A 15,170-nucleotide genomic window follows, 5' to 3' on the forward strand; every position below is an offset into this window, starting at 1 on the left:
ATAAATATAAATTATGCTGCAGCACAAAAATGAATTTATTTGGAAATGTGTGGCTTTATTTTTACAGTGATGATATTTACAGTGGCTGCACTCTAGTACATAGCAAAACACGTATGGCTGAGAATGGGGGCGTGAATGGAACTATAAAGTTAACAAAGAATACCCCTTACACACTGACCACAGAATCACTTCAGTTACACACTGAGCAGAGAATGATCCCATTGCACATGGACCAGAGAATCATTTCATTTGCACACTAAATAGATTACTCCATTCATGCCACTGTACAAAGAATCAGAGTATTTACACACTGAAAAGAGAATCACCCTGTTTACACACTGACCAGAGAGCTAGACCACTGTAATATAGAGAGAAATAGACTTCCATAGAAATTACTGGAACATTTCACAGTGTAAAAAAATATAGAACACCCAAATATCTGTGTCTCTGCGTGGTAGGAATTTTATTTACGCCCACAATGGCAAACTTTGTATCTCAGCTATCATGTCAGGGGAGTTGGGTGGGGAGGCTAGACACTTCCCCACAGTGAGGGGAAATTAATAGGTGTATTACTCCAGTCTGACATAACATACTTCCTAAATGTGCTGCTGAGAATGGGGGAGGTGAAAGGAAATATAAAGTTAACAAAGAATACCTCTTGCACAGTCACCACAGAATCAGTGTGCATGGGCTACTACGCTGGGTATGGTAGTGTAGCGATTATGTTACTGGACTAGTAAAGGAGGCTTGGACTAATAATCCAGAGAACGTGAGTTCAAATCCCACCATGGCAGTTTGAAAATTTGAATTTGGTTTAAGAAATCGAGAAATAAAAAGCTGGTCTCAGTAAAAGTGACCATGAAGCTGTCGGATTGTCATAAATACCCAACTGGTTCACTATTGTCCTTTAGGGAAGGAAATCTGCCGTCCTTACCCAGTCTGGGCCTATATGTGACTCCAGTCCCCACACCAATGTGGTTGACTCTTAACTGCCCTCTGAAGAGGCCTAGCAAGCCAATAGTACAAGTATCAAAACACTAGCAGCGGTTCAAGAAAGCCCACCACTACCTTCTCATGGCAACTAGGGATGGGCAATAAATGCCTTGCCAGTGACCCACATCCCCAGAATGAATGATTTAAAAAAAAGCCAACTCATGAATAATATTGGTAGAAACCAGGGAGAAAGCCCCTCCCCAATCAGGAAATGATGCAATGACTGATGAGATTTAAAAGAAAAGGGAGAAAATAAAATGTTTTTTTTAAAAGGGAGAAAACATCATCTCCAGTACATCCTATAAAACATTGAAAAATTGCAAAAGATTAGGATCAACTGTAACATACTTTATTTCACCTGAATATTTCTGTTAATTAGTTGATTATTTTTCTTCAAAGATTGAATGATGATGATAATGATGAGGGAGTGGGTTTATAGAAGTTACTGAGCTGGACAGCTGGAAGTAGCTGAATTAGCATCAATAGAGATACAGTCATTAACCTGGGACGCTTCATATTCAGTGGTGTACATGTTAATCCAGCTCCCTGACACTTTTATGCTCAGTAACTCCTCCTAGCCAGTAACCCAACCATTTCACCAACACTCGATGTTTGAATAAAAATATTACAATCAAATCAAACAAAAGGCAGAAATAAACAGTCATAATTCTTTTATAATAATCTTATTCAATTAAACATTTAGCTTTTTGATTCAGACTATTTAATACGTAAATCTAAACTACCCAATAACATCAGAACACTTCAAAATGTCCATTTCTAGGCCAGGATGTTACAGGGTGTGTGTTATTGTATTACATATATCTTGCAAGTCTATTGGAATTCGTGTATTAGTGAGCTAAGACTTAAGTAGGGGAGGAGAATGACATGTAACTGTCACAATAAGGGATTGGAGGTTTGAATATTTAAGTTTATTTAAAAAATAAAATGAATAGGTTCTTAATATTGTAAGAAACAGTCATAATAGAATACTAAGTAGATGGGTTTCTAATATTGTAATTAACAGTTATAATAGAGTACTAAGTACAACGCATTCTTTAGCTCAATTTTTTATACTTTTTGCAAGATTATACATTTGAGTGGATATAAAACATACCACAGAGCAAAAAATACATTTATTTGGAAATGCGCTGTTTTACATTTAAAATACTGACAGCTTTGGAGAACCTAGAATAGATTTTCAGTGGCTTATACTTGAGTAAGTAAACAATAAATAGTTCTGCCCTTACACTGGTGAGGATAGAGATGTGAACTTCAATATTATGTTTACCAGTGAACTATATTTAGTATTATATATATCCAAGTGGATGCAACAATAAGTACAATTTACTGTTAGCAGTAGGTTACATTTAGTATTGTTTATACTTGAGCAATTTAGTTATACTCAGTGGTGTAAAGCCTTAAGATGAAAAATTAAATTTAGCACATTCTATATGTAACAGGAAGGGCTTCCTTAGAGATCAATAGGAAAATATATTGGTGTTTAAAAATGTGAGGCTTGGTGAAATAGATTCTTGTGTGGAGTTTAGAGAAATTCTTTGGATAAATCCTATTATGGAAGCAGTGGGTCTATTTTACAAGCTGTAAAGAATGTTGATCCCTCAAAAGGGTTAAACAAACACCAGAATGGCTCGTTACTCCAGCTTTCATTCCTCAGAAAGGTCAGTACAGATTGCTGACTTGATTTTAAACCGATTGTAAAAGTTGTCTACTGCGCCCATTTATCTGTAATGGAACCTTGTGTTTGGAGCCTGGGAACAGGATATAGTAATGGTTTCTGTATTGTGTCTGACAACTTCAAAAGTCATGCAGGAGGTGAGAAGAGGATTACAAGCCCATCTCGACTTATCTCTGAATACATAGTGTTGATGCCATGGTAGACAGGATCTGTGTGATCAAGCAGGAAATAGGAAACAGAGTTTTGATGACTTTTCCGACAGGTTTCTAGCTAACATGCACTTCGAGAGACAAGATGTGAGCTTATGCAGCCATTCTGTCCCTCTGTGTATTAATGTCTATGAACACACTATCTTCAACAATTTCAGCTAAACTGATCAAACCTGAAACATTTCATCTATGTCACTGTCACTTGGAGACTATTTATTCCAAAGGATGCACTTCAAATAGGGAAAAGAAAAGAGTTTCCATTTACATTAATTCTGCAGAAGTCATTCTCCAATGATCAAAATGTCAGTTGATGGGGCAAATCACTAGTTTAAAATTAACTAGCCAGGGATTTCCGTGAGCACAGGCTGACTTAGAAGCGGAGACATCGATAAATGGACTGCCAGAGTTAAATTCAAACAACTTTCTAAAATTAAACCGATTAGAATTAAATATTTATCAAAGTTGTAGTAGCAGAAATACTGCGGCCATGAAGAACCACGGAATAGTTTGTTAACAAGTCACTATTTTAACCATCAGTTTGAAAGGTGTCCTTATCAAAATCGGAAACATTTTTAGCATAATTTTGATAACCTCAATATTATGTTAGTGATGGTGAAGTTGTTTGAACGCAAAAGGAAACTGTACTAAGAACTAAAAGTTAAGGAACTGTTTTCAGTCATAGGAAGATAGGAACAGGAATAGGCCATTTAGCCCCTTGAGCCTGTTCCGCCATTCAACGATATCATGACTGATCTGTGATCTAACTCCATATACCCGCCTTAACCAAAGGTATTAAGGGATATGGGGCTAACAAAAATCTATCAATCTCAGATTTAAAATTAATAATTGAGCTAGCATCAACTGCCATTTGTGGAAGAGAGTTCCAAACTTCTACCACCCTTTGCGTGTAGAAGTGTTTCCTAACTTCACTCCTGGTTCTAATTTTTAGGTTATGTCCCTTAGTCCTAGACTCCCTAACCAGCAGAAATAGTTTCTCTTTATCTACCCTATCAGTTCCCCAGCACTTCGTAATTACAGCCCAGTTTCATGTGGACAATTCAAAGTTCGCCTTACTTAAATTTAAAACTTTGGTTCCCCAGTCAAATGGTACGGGCTGTATTGATAAAAGAAATGATTGTACCATATATTACAAATCCTTGCCCTAGGAATTGAAAGTCCCTCCGAGTACAAAATCTCTCTCTGTGCTGGTTGACAGTTCCGCATCCTTCTGTACTAATGTGAACCAGTTGTATGTTTGTAAACACATTAATAACTCTGGAAGACATCAGGGTTTAGTCTCTAAAAAACGTCATTACTTTATATAAGAACTTCATACATGATATTGGCTCTCCCTCTGTGCGTTGAAAACCTAACCTTGTATTTGACACCAAATACTTTTTTGAATACTTCCCACTGTTTGTCTGTAGGTTTACCCATTAACAGTTCAGCCCAGTTTCATGTGGTCAATTCAAAGTTTGCCTTACTTAAATTTAAAACTTTGGTTTGTGACTCTCCCTTCTCCCTCTCAGACCTAATGTTAAATATAGTCACTATTTGTAAGATGTTCCCTTACTGTCAGATAGCTAACTAATTCTGATTTGTTACTCATCACCAAATCAGTACAGCCTGTTCCCTTGTCGGTTCTAAAACATATTGTTCTAGAAAACTGTTCCATATACATTCTAGAAATTCATTGCCTTTACTACTTGAGCTATTTTACTTCTCCTAGTCTATGTGAAAATTAAAATCTCCCATTATAACCACATTGTTTTTGCTACCATGCTTCCTTGATCCCTGTAATTATACATCCCCCACCACATTACTACTGTTAGGAGGTCTGTAGACAACTCCTACCAGAGTCTTGTATCTTTTGCTGTTCCTCAATTTTATCCATAGCATTACCATTGCCTAATCAACTTTACTGAAATCCCTCCTTTCCTCTGCTGTAATTGTGTCTTTTATCAATATTGCTACTCCTCTTCCTTTTCCCAATTTCTCTGTCCTTTCAAAAGATCCTATAGCCTGGAATATTTAGAGTCCAATCATGCCCAGCTTGTAGCCAGGTCTCTGTAATGGCTGCGACATCATGCCCTTTGAGCTGAATTTGTGCATCTAACTCACTTGTTTTATTTCTGATGCTAGGTACATTTGTGTACAGCATTTAGGATTTCAATTTCCCCAACAAACAGCAAGTCCTTTATTACTTTTTAAAACAGGAAGTAACAATTTTTAGTACAAAAAAGTCATACGTTGGTGAAACTTTGTCATGTGAAGATACTGTAATATAAATGATGCATAAAAAGCACCCTCTGTCTCTCTACCTACCCCTGCAAAAAAAAACTAATAATCAAATCTGAAGCATTTTGTCATCCTTCCTTCTAATATCAGGGTAATTTTACCCTAACCCACCTAGCAGGAATTTGACGGGATCAGATCAGCCGGCCGATTTTACTTTCCATTGGCTATTAAAGCAAAATAGGGCTGGGTGTAAATAGATGGCTGATCAGATCGTATCAGTTTCCCAGCAAGTGGGTTAGGGTAAAATTACCCCCATCCCGCTATCTTTTGGCACAGTCCCTAACTCTTTAAATTATTGCTTCAATGCACAACAACAATGACATTTTTGGGGGTTTCCAATTTAACAGGGTTTTAAGGTTAGCTGGAATCCTTAAATAGACTCCTAATTAATTTGCATCTTTTTGGCCACATATCCTTTTAAAAATTCTTGCTTTTAATAATTCTCAAGATACCAAATTTCAAACTCTACGTTGCACTTCCCTCAATCTGGGCCATTTCTTGAAATGGCCCAGATTGCTGGTTTTAAAGGCATGGAGCGTGACAAGAATTAGTGGCAGTAGTCGAAGGACAAACATACATTTTTTTTAAAGTATTCTTGAATGATTTGCTTGCTGTTGCTATGCAAACAAGAATTTTTAACCCATGTATAAGTATTAACAGAGGAACAGAGGTTAGTGCAAAATAGTGCACACTAACAATGGTAATAAATGCAGGATATCGGACAAAGTACAGTCAAGACTCCAGATTTCTTTAGCCGAAAATCCTCAGCATTTCTTGTTGCAATTGTTCCAGAGCAATAATGTAGTATTTTTAGGCATTAGGGGACAGGAACAGAATTTAAATCAGATGACTCAGATTGCTAGGAACGTTAGAAGCAAATGTTTTCTTTGGAAATAATTTTTGGTTGTGTTTTTTTTGAATGTATTCACTTGTGGGGCTTTCAGTAGGGAGGTGGTTTTGTGGACTGACCTGTGATTCATGGGCCACTTGGTATCTGACTCAGTGTGTCAGCCATTAGTAAGAAAGAACAATTCATATTCTATATAGTCCCCTTAAAGGGGAGGAACCATGAACAGAATATGATGAAAATTACATTATTTTTGTTTCTAATGGGTTAAAATACGTCCCAAGCATTTGCCAAAGGATTTACTTTCAAACAACAACTTGCATTTATGTAGCACCTTTAACGTAGTAAAGCGTCCCAAGGTGCTTCACAGGAGCGATTATCAAACAAAATTTGACACCGAGCCACATAAGGAGATGTTAGGACAGGTGGCCAAAAGTTTGGTCAAAGAGGTAGGTTTTAAGGAGTGTCTTAAAGGAGGAGAGAGAGGTAGAGAGGCAGAGGAGTTTAGGGAGGGAATTCCAGAGCTTAGGGCCTAGACTGATGAAGGCACAGCCTCCAATGGTGGAATGATGAAAATCAGATGCAGAAGAGGCCAGAATTGGAGGAGCGCAGAGATCTCGGAGGGTTTAGGGCCGGAGGAGCCCTCCGTTGTCTAATTTTCTTACTTACAAGTAAGAAAATAAACTTTGTAAATAAACTCTGTTTTCAGCTTATGTGGCAATAGATTGTAAAAGTCCCAGGTAACTTCACACATACTTTAGTAACTTTTCCCTTTCAAAATAAAATATTTCTCTTCTCTTAGGACATCCTCAACTTATCATGTATTTCCTTTTTGCTAAGCAATGAATGGTACGGAGCGACTCACCTACTAATTTCCCCTCTCTTTCTATGCATCAAAGTATCTTTTCTCCACTCAGCTCCCTTGCAAGCACATTTGAGATTGGGAAATCACCTAGGGTTTCACATTTTTAACCCTAAGTGAGGCAGAAAATCAGGGGGCAGGCAAGAAAAAGTTCAATGATACAATTGGTAGATCTCCAACAATTCCTTGCACAGTTGAGAGCTCTTCGATAGCAAGTCAGAAAATCTAAAACAAAGGGTATAATCCATTGCACTTGATAGAAAATAGTAGAGTTTTCTGGAAGTTACAATGACGCACAAAACACTGTGGTTATGAGGAGAGCTGTGAGGCTGTGGAATTCACTTCCAGGGTTAGTGGTTGAGGCAGAAACTATGTCAACATTCAAGATTAGATTGGATGGTGGATGAAGGAAAAGGGGTTGAAGGGATATGGGGAACGGGGGATTAAAGTGATTGGAACTATTTGCCCATGTGGAGGATAAACACTGACATGGAATGGTTGGACCAAACAGCCTATTTCCAAGTTGTAACTGTTATGTATTAGGTCAAATTTCAGCCAATCATTGAACACACCAGCTTGAGATACTCTTCAGAAATTCAGGATACTGGGTAAATAATGAGCACCGCACCATGTGCCACTGAGTGATGTTACACTGCATTAACTACAAACTCAAAGATCAAGTGGATCACACAATCTTGTATCTCAAATTAGTCTGCCAGTAGATCATTTCTTCTGTATTTTTCTCATTTATAGCATATAGTCTGTGGTTGCTGGGTAGAAATTTACAAAGACATTAATTTTATATTCAATATTAGTAATGAATTAAATGTATTGTAAAACGGCAGCAAAATCATGCATTAATAGAGGCCAATGGTCAGATCAAGTCAAACTGTCCTATAACAACATGTCTCTCCACCTCCCCCCTCGCCCCCCCCCCCCCCCCCCCCCAAAACAGTTGTGGATGCTGGGGGTCAATTAAAATTTTCAATTCTGAGAGTCATAGATTTTTTGTTAGGTAAGGATATCAAGGGATATGGAGCAAAGGCAGGTAAAGGTAGATGAGGTACAGATCAGTCATGATCTAATTGAATGGCGGAGCAGGCTTGAGGGGCTGAATAGCCTACTCCTGTTCCTATGAACAGAGGCATAAACATTCGTATCAGAATATTCCCACTTTGGATTAGTGGAAGCTAGATAAGTACAAGAGGGAGAAAGGAATAGAGGGTTATGCTGATAGGGTGCGAGGAAGCTTGTGAGGAGCATAAACAACGGCATAGACCAGTTGGGCCGAATGGCCTGTTTCGATGTAGTAGACTCTATGTGATCTTACCTGAAGGTACTTCTATAATGCTGCTTTGGACCACAATACAATCAGTCTGTGATGGCCCTCTCTGCTTTGCTGACAGGCTGTTGCAGATGATACTGAACAGCTTGATAAAATGGATGAAACATGACAGGGCAGATCAGCAGTAACACAAAATAACATGTAATTCAATTTTAAAACCAGACTAATGTAAGATACCTGGATAATTTTCCAGATGTCACCAGCACTATTATATGTGTTCTATCAAAGAACCATTCACATATTGCAAAGTGAGACTTTACTGATTCAAGAATAAATGGCACTTCATATTTTCTTTATTTCACCATTAAAAATATTATTTCTTTTCCATTTACTTCATGTGATGTTTGTAGTTTGACTGTTGTTTTCAAATATGAATTCCTTTATCATTCAGGCATTTTTGATTTCTAGTCATACAATGAAGCTTTGAAAATGTCTAATACATTTTGGTTTGTATTTTTTTTTAAAATCAATAATTCAAGATTTTATTGCTTTTAATTTTTACATTTTATCTATTTTTTTCAACGCCACAATTCAGTTTTTAAACAATGTCCTCATAAGAGTCAGAATAGTTTTCATAAACCACATTAGAATATTTTAAAATTTTGCAACACAAAATATACTCTCCCAATTCAAATCACTAAAACCATTTAAAAGGCCATCTTTATCAATGTGCACTCTGTCAAATCAATATGGATCTACAATAAGATGCCGGTATCATAATCTAAGCTCTTAATAATTTAACTACAATCTGCTAAACCACAAACACATTTCATGAAACCAAGGCTTTTTTCTCCTCTCCCTAAATTACATTCTCATGTCTGTGTTTCAATGAGACTTGAGTGTACATTCTGAGTGAAATACAAGACAGCAAAGTGGCATGCCAGAATGGGTAATTCGGTACATTGATAAAAATTGGAATCTATGGAAACTGCTGATGCTGAGGAAAATGAGGGCTGATAATGCTGGTTTTGTGATTTATTGTGACCAAATTAGTGGCACCATTCCGTGGAACTACGTACGAAGCATGACCTTAATGCTATCTTGGCGACAGAAAAAGAGGAAGGAGGATAAAAATTTGTATTGATCTGCTGATGGGTGCAAGCTGGAAGTATGAAAGCAATGAGTTCATTGATGTTACATGAAGGGAGAAGCACATTAAGTGAATTGTCTTTGTGTTAACAAAATCTCCTAGATCCGATGAAAGCTTTTTTCATTTCATGAACATTAGAATATTTTGCAGAAGGTACAAATATCTGATCTGTTCCAATGCAAGCACTGTATGTACTACCTCAGAATCTTTACTGGCAACACAGGGATTGCATGCATTGATACACTGAGACTGCTAGAGACAAAATTTCAGGGTTCAAACTCCTACATGATTTTCTCAATTTTACGACCACTCCTATCTCTTACCCAGCTACTGTTAGTTTATTTGAATCCCTAGTCTGCAGTTGTTCCAAGGTAAAATTCATGGTATAAATAATGCTAGTTTCTTCTGCTAACTGTGAAGAAACAGAAGCAGACGTCCTAACAGCAATATTAGAGGGGTGTTGTCGGCGAACTTTGTTGCTGTACGTCATTTTCAAGATGTTGACATCTTGTGCAGGACACTAGATAATGCAGTTTGCATGGCTATGTCATCTCTTTACAAACAAATTAAAGTGGTTTGCCACTTTAAACATGCAGGTAATTGAAAAGATATGAATCTTGGCATCTTAACATATTGGTTCACAAATGCAATAATCTAGGACATGTCAAGAAGTAGGTTTGTGCCCATTAATTCCCCACACAGTGAGTTCCCAATCTCAGCACCCAATGGATGAGACAAATCCTCACTGGGAGGAATAGCATATTGGCAACTCATCCACTCTAGTACACAGCAAAGTAGCATTGGCACAAGATCAGTGTACAGACAGCTGATCCAGCTAACACACACGATGATGCATGGCATCAAGAGAGAAGGAAAGGAAAGGACTTTCTTTCCCTTTTTTGTTATTATACCAGAATGACTATTGGCACATTTTAGACAGACACAAATGGAAGTGGGCTGTTTACACCAATTTTCTGGCAGCTTATTAGCATAACCTCAAGTATATGTTCTGATGGATCTAAAAAGCAGACTAATAGTGGGACAGGAAGATTGAGTGTAACTCAAAATTAAAGGAATTTGGACAATTAAAAGAGAATATCACAAATAGATTAAAATTAACTAAGTAGTTAATCAAACGTTTAAAAGTGATCAAGGCCACTGATTTAGTTTCTACGCAATTTTGCACATTATTGTAGAATTCAACCTGTAAATATCAATGATGTTCCAATAACAGTCTAACAAAAACACAATTTGAGATAGTCAATCACTTTAAATGAGTGACTTTGATAATATATTGTATGTTACACCGCAAAAATTAGCGTAATTTCTGACTCACCACTAAATGCCCTGGAAGATTATTTATATATATATATACACACATATAATAAAAATAGTTTACATAAAGATCGTGTCTAGTATGCATGTTGATCCATCACATTCTAGATGTCGCACATTATTACAGATGCAAAACAATTATAAGGTTCTTTGACCTGAAGCCGTAAATTTACCAGCACTTTCCAATTTACATAGCGCCAATACACCAGCCTTTTATTTTTATAAAGTTTCGCTGATTTTGCATTTAATACGTACATTTTTGTGAGTGTTTTTCATCCTTGTAATGGATAAAATGCCAGCTCTCAGTCTTGGTTTAACATTAACAACCAACATTGCAATAGTTGGTCCATTTTGATTTGACAGCAACAGAATTATAGTTCAGACCAGAAGAATGGATTTTAGCAACAGAACTTACAGATCAGAACGGAAGAGTAGATTTTAGTATCAGACTAAAGTCTGAAATCACGTGACAACGAACTCATAAACTTTCCATTGTTTTAAATGTGTATACAGGCCCTGTCAATCTGTAGGGCGGAACATCTCGGCTATAGTGCTGAAATATACCCGCCTGGGACCTCTGCTGCTCACCCCGCCAAAGTTTGAGGGTTTAGGGACAGGTTCCCTGTCTCGTGTAGCAAAACTCAACCTGAACAGCCATCAAAGAGGAGGGTGTGAGCTGCCACGTGCTGGCCAGTCACCTCTTAGTCCCCAGCTCCTTCAGCTGTGGAAAAGGTTGCTGATGGGTTAAGGGCTGAGTGCAGCGGGCACAGAATGAGCAACTTGAGAGTTTGGTAAGCGTGGGAGTTCAGTGAAGTGGGGGAAGGAGGTGCTCCTTTGCTTTGCCTTGATTTTCCTAACTTTTTCCGCAGAACGGCGGCGAACCTGAGCAGCAGCAGAATGAGGCCCGAGAGTGGGGATAAAAGCAGCAGCAGACCAGCAACAAGAGAAAACTGCAGTGTGACGGCACAGGCGAGGCAGGTAAGTGATTAGTAGTGACTGTGGGCTAAGTTTTTAAGTTAACATATAGCATATAACTAATTTTAAAAACTAAACTTAATTTAATAAATTAAACGAGGCAATTAATTTGATTAACACTAAACTAATTAATTAAATAAAATAATAGGAGAACAAGAGATGTGTTGCTGCTGCAATATGTGGGAGCTTGTGGACATTTTTGTCCAAGGCGACTACATCTGCAGTAAGTATCTGCGGCTCGAGGAACTTCGGCTCCAAGTTGAGGACATTGCGAGACATCAGGGAGGGAGAAAGCTACCTGGACCTTTTGCTCCAGGAGTTCAGCCACACCCCTTAGGGTAAATACTTTAGAATTGACACGTGGACAGCGTCAGAAGGGCGTGACTGTGAGCGAGGCAGGTACGGGAATCCAGGAGGTAGTATTGCAGGAGCCTCAGTCCCTGCGCTTGTCCACTAGATTCAAGATTCTTGCAACCCTTGTGGACAAGTGCGGGGACTGCAGGGAGGACAAGCAAACTGACCACGGCACCGTGGTACAGGAAGCCGTTCAAGTGGGGGGGGTGGGGGGGGGCAGGGAGTAAAAAGGAAGGTGGTTGTAGTAGGTGACAGTATAGTTAGGGGGATAGGCGCTGTTCTCTGTAGCCCAGAGCATGAGTCCCGAAGGCTATGTTGCCTACCCGGGTTAAGGACATTGCCAGGGTTAAGGACATCTCCTCCGGGCTGGAGAAGAACTTGGAGTGGGAGGAGGAGGATCCAGTTGTCGTGGTCCACGTAGGTACCAATGACATAGGTAGGACTAAGAAAAAGGTTCTGCAGAGAGAGTTTGAGTAGCTAGGGACTCAATTAAAAAGCAGAGCCACAAAGGTAATAATCTCTGGATTATTACCTGAGTCATGAGCAAATTGGCATAGGGTCAATAGGATCAGGGAGATGAATGTGTGGCTCAAAGATTGGTGTGGAAGAAATGGGTTTCGATTCGTGGGGCACCGGCACCAGTCCTGGGGAAAGAGAGAGCTGTTCCGTTGGGATGGACTACACTTGAACCATGCTGGGACTAGAGTTCTAGCGAATCGAATTAACTAGGGAGGTAGATAGGGCTTTAAACTAAGGGGGAGGGTCTTGGTGGAGAGAAATCAAGAATGCTAAAGAGAAAAGACAAGGAAGCAGTGCAGGAAAGTGATTGGGGTAAGGATAACCAGATTGTGTCAGGAAGGAACAGAGCGTACAAACAAAAGAGTGCACCAAATAGGGTAAGAAAAAATGGTAATAAGACAAATAGGGCCATAGTACAAAAAAATGTTAAGATCTCTAAAAATGTTAAAAAGACATCTCTAAAGGCACTGTATCTGAATCCTCTAAGCATTTGTAATAAGGTAGACGAATTAACAACACAAATAGATGTAAAGGGATACGATATAATTGTGATTATGGAGACATGGCTGCAGGGTGACCAAGGCTGGGAGCTGAATATCCAAGGGAATTCGATATTTAGGAAGATCGGGCAAAAAGAAAAAGTAGGTGGGGTGGCGTTGTTAGTAAAGGATGAAATCAGAGCAATAGTGAGAAAAGATATTGGCTCAGAAAGTCAAGATGTAGAATCAGTCTGAGTGGAGTTAAGAAGCACCAAGAGGCAGAAAACACTGGTGGGAGTTGTCTATAGGCCTCCAAACAGTAGTGGTGATGTAGGGGATGGCATCAAACAGGAAATTAGAGATGCGTGTAACAGGGGTACTACAGTAATCATGGGTGACTTTAATCTACATATTGTCTGGCCAAACCAAATTAGCAATAATAGTGGAGGATGAATTCCTGGAGTGTGTACGAGATGGTTTTTTTAGACCAGTACGTTGAGGAGCCAACTAGGGAACAGGCTATCCTAGATTGGGTATTGTGCAATAAGAAGGGGTTAATTAATAATCTTGTTGTGCGGGGTCCTTTAGGGAAGAGTGACCATAACATCATTAAGATGGAAAGTGAAGTAGTCTAATCTGAAACTAGGGTCCTAAATCTAAACAAAGGAAACTACAAAGGTATGAGGAGTGAGTTGGCTATGATAGATTGGGGAGCTTCATTAAAAGCCATGACAGTGGATAGACAATGACTGACATTTAAGGAACGAATGCATGAATTGCAACAGTTATACATTCCTTTCTTTCGCAAAAACACAAAAGGAAAAGCGGCCCAACCATGGCTAACAAAAGAAATTAAGGATAATATTAGATCCAAAGAGGAGTCATATAAAGTTGCCAGAAAAAGTAGCAAGCCTGAGGATTGGGAGCAGTTTAGAATTCAGCAAAAAAGGACCAAGAGGTTGATTAAGAGAGGAAAAATAGGGTATATGAGAGTATACTTGCAAGGAACATAAAATTGGACTGTAAAAGCTTCTACAAGTATGTAAAAAGAAAAAGATTAGTGAAGACAAATGTAGATCACTTACAGTCAGAAACGGGAGAATTTATAATGGGGAACAAGGAAATGGCAGAGCAATTAAACAAATACTTTGGTTCTGTCTTCACGGCAGAGGACACAAATAACTTCCCAGAAATGCTAGGGAACCAAGGGACTAGTGAGAAGGAGGAATTAAAGGAAATTAGTATTAGTAAAAAAAAGTGCTGGAGAAATTAATGGGACTGAAAGTCGATAAATCCCCAGGGCCTGATAATCTGCATCCCAGAGTACTAAAATAGGTAGCCATGGAAATAGTGGATGCATTGGTTGTCATCTTCCAAAATTCTATAGATTATGGAACAGTTCCTGCAGATTGGAGGGTGGCAAATGTAACCCCACTATTTAAAAAAAGGAGGGAGAGAAAACAGGGAACTACAGACCAGTTAGCCTAACATCAGTAGTAAGGAAAATGCTAGAATCTATTATAAAGGATGTGATTAACAGGACACTTAGAAAATATCAACGAGATTAGACAAAGTCAACATGGATTTATGAAAGGGAAATCTTGTTTGACAAATCTACTGGAGTTTTTTTTGAGGCTGTAACTGGTAGAATAGATAAGGGAGAACCAGTTGATGTGGTGTATTTGGATTTTCAGAAGGCCTTTGATAAAGTCCCACATAAGAGGTTAGTGTGCAAAATTAAAGCCCATGGGATTTGAGGTAATATACTGGCATGGATTGAAAATTGATGACAGACAGGAAACGGAGAGGAGGAATAAATGAGTCTTTTTCGGAGTGGCAGGCGGTGACTAGTGGGGTACCGCAGGGATCAGTGCTTGGGCCCCAGCTATTCACAATTTATATTAATGATTTGGATGAGGGAACCAAAAGTAATATTTCCAAGTTTGCTGACGACACACAGCTAGGTGGGATTGTGAGTTGTGAGGAGGATCCAAAGAGGCTTCAAGGTGATTTAGACAAGTTGAGTGAGTGGGCAAATACATGGCAGATGCATTATGATGTGGATAAATGTGAAGTTATTCACTTCGGAAGGAAAAACAGAAAGGCAGAGTATTATTTAAATGGTGATAGATTGGGAAATGTTGATGTACAAAGGGATCTGGGTGTTC

Source organism: Heptranchias perlo, chromosome 4 (genome assembly GCF_035084215.1).
Source record: "Heptranchias perlo isolate sHepPer1 chromosome 4, sHepPer1.hap1, whole genome shotgun sequence".
In the NCBI taxonomy this organism is placed as follows: Eukaryota; Metazoa; Chordata; class Chondrichthyes; order Hexanchiformes; family Hexanchidae; genus Heptranchias; species Heptranchias perlo.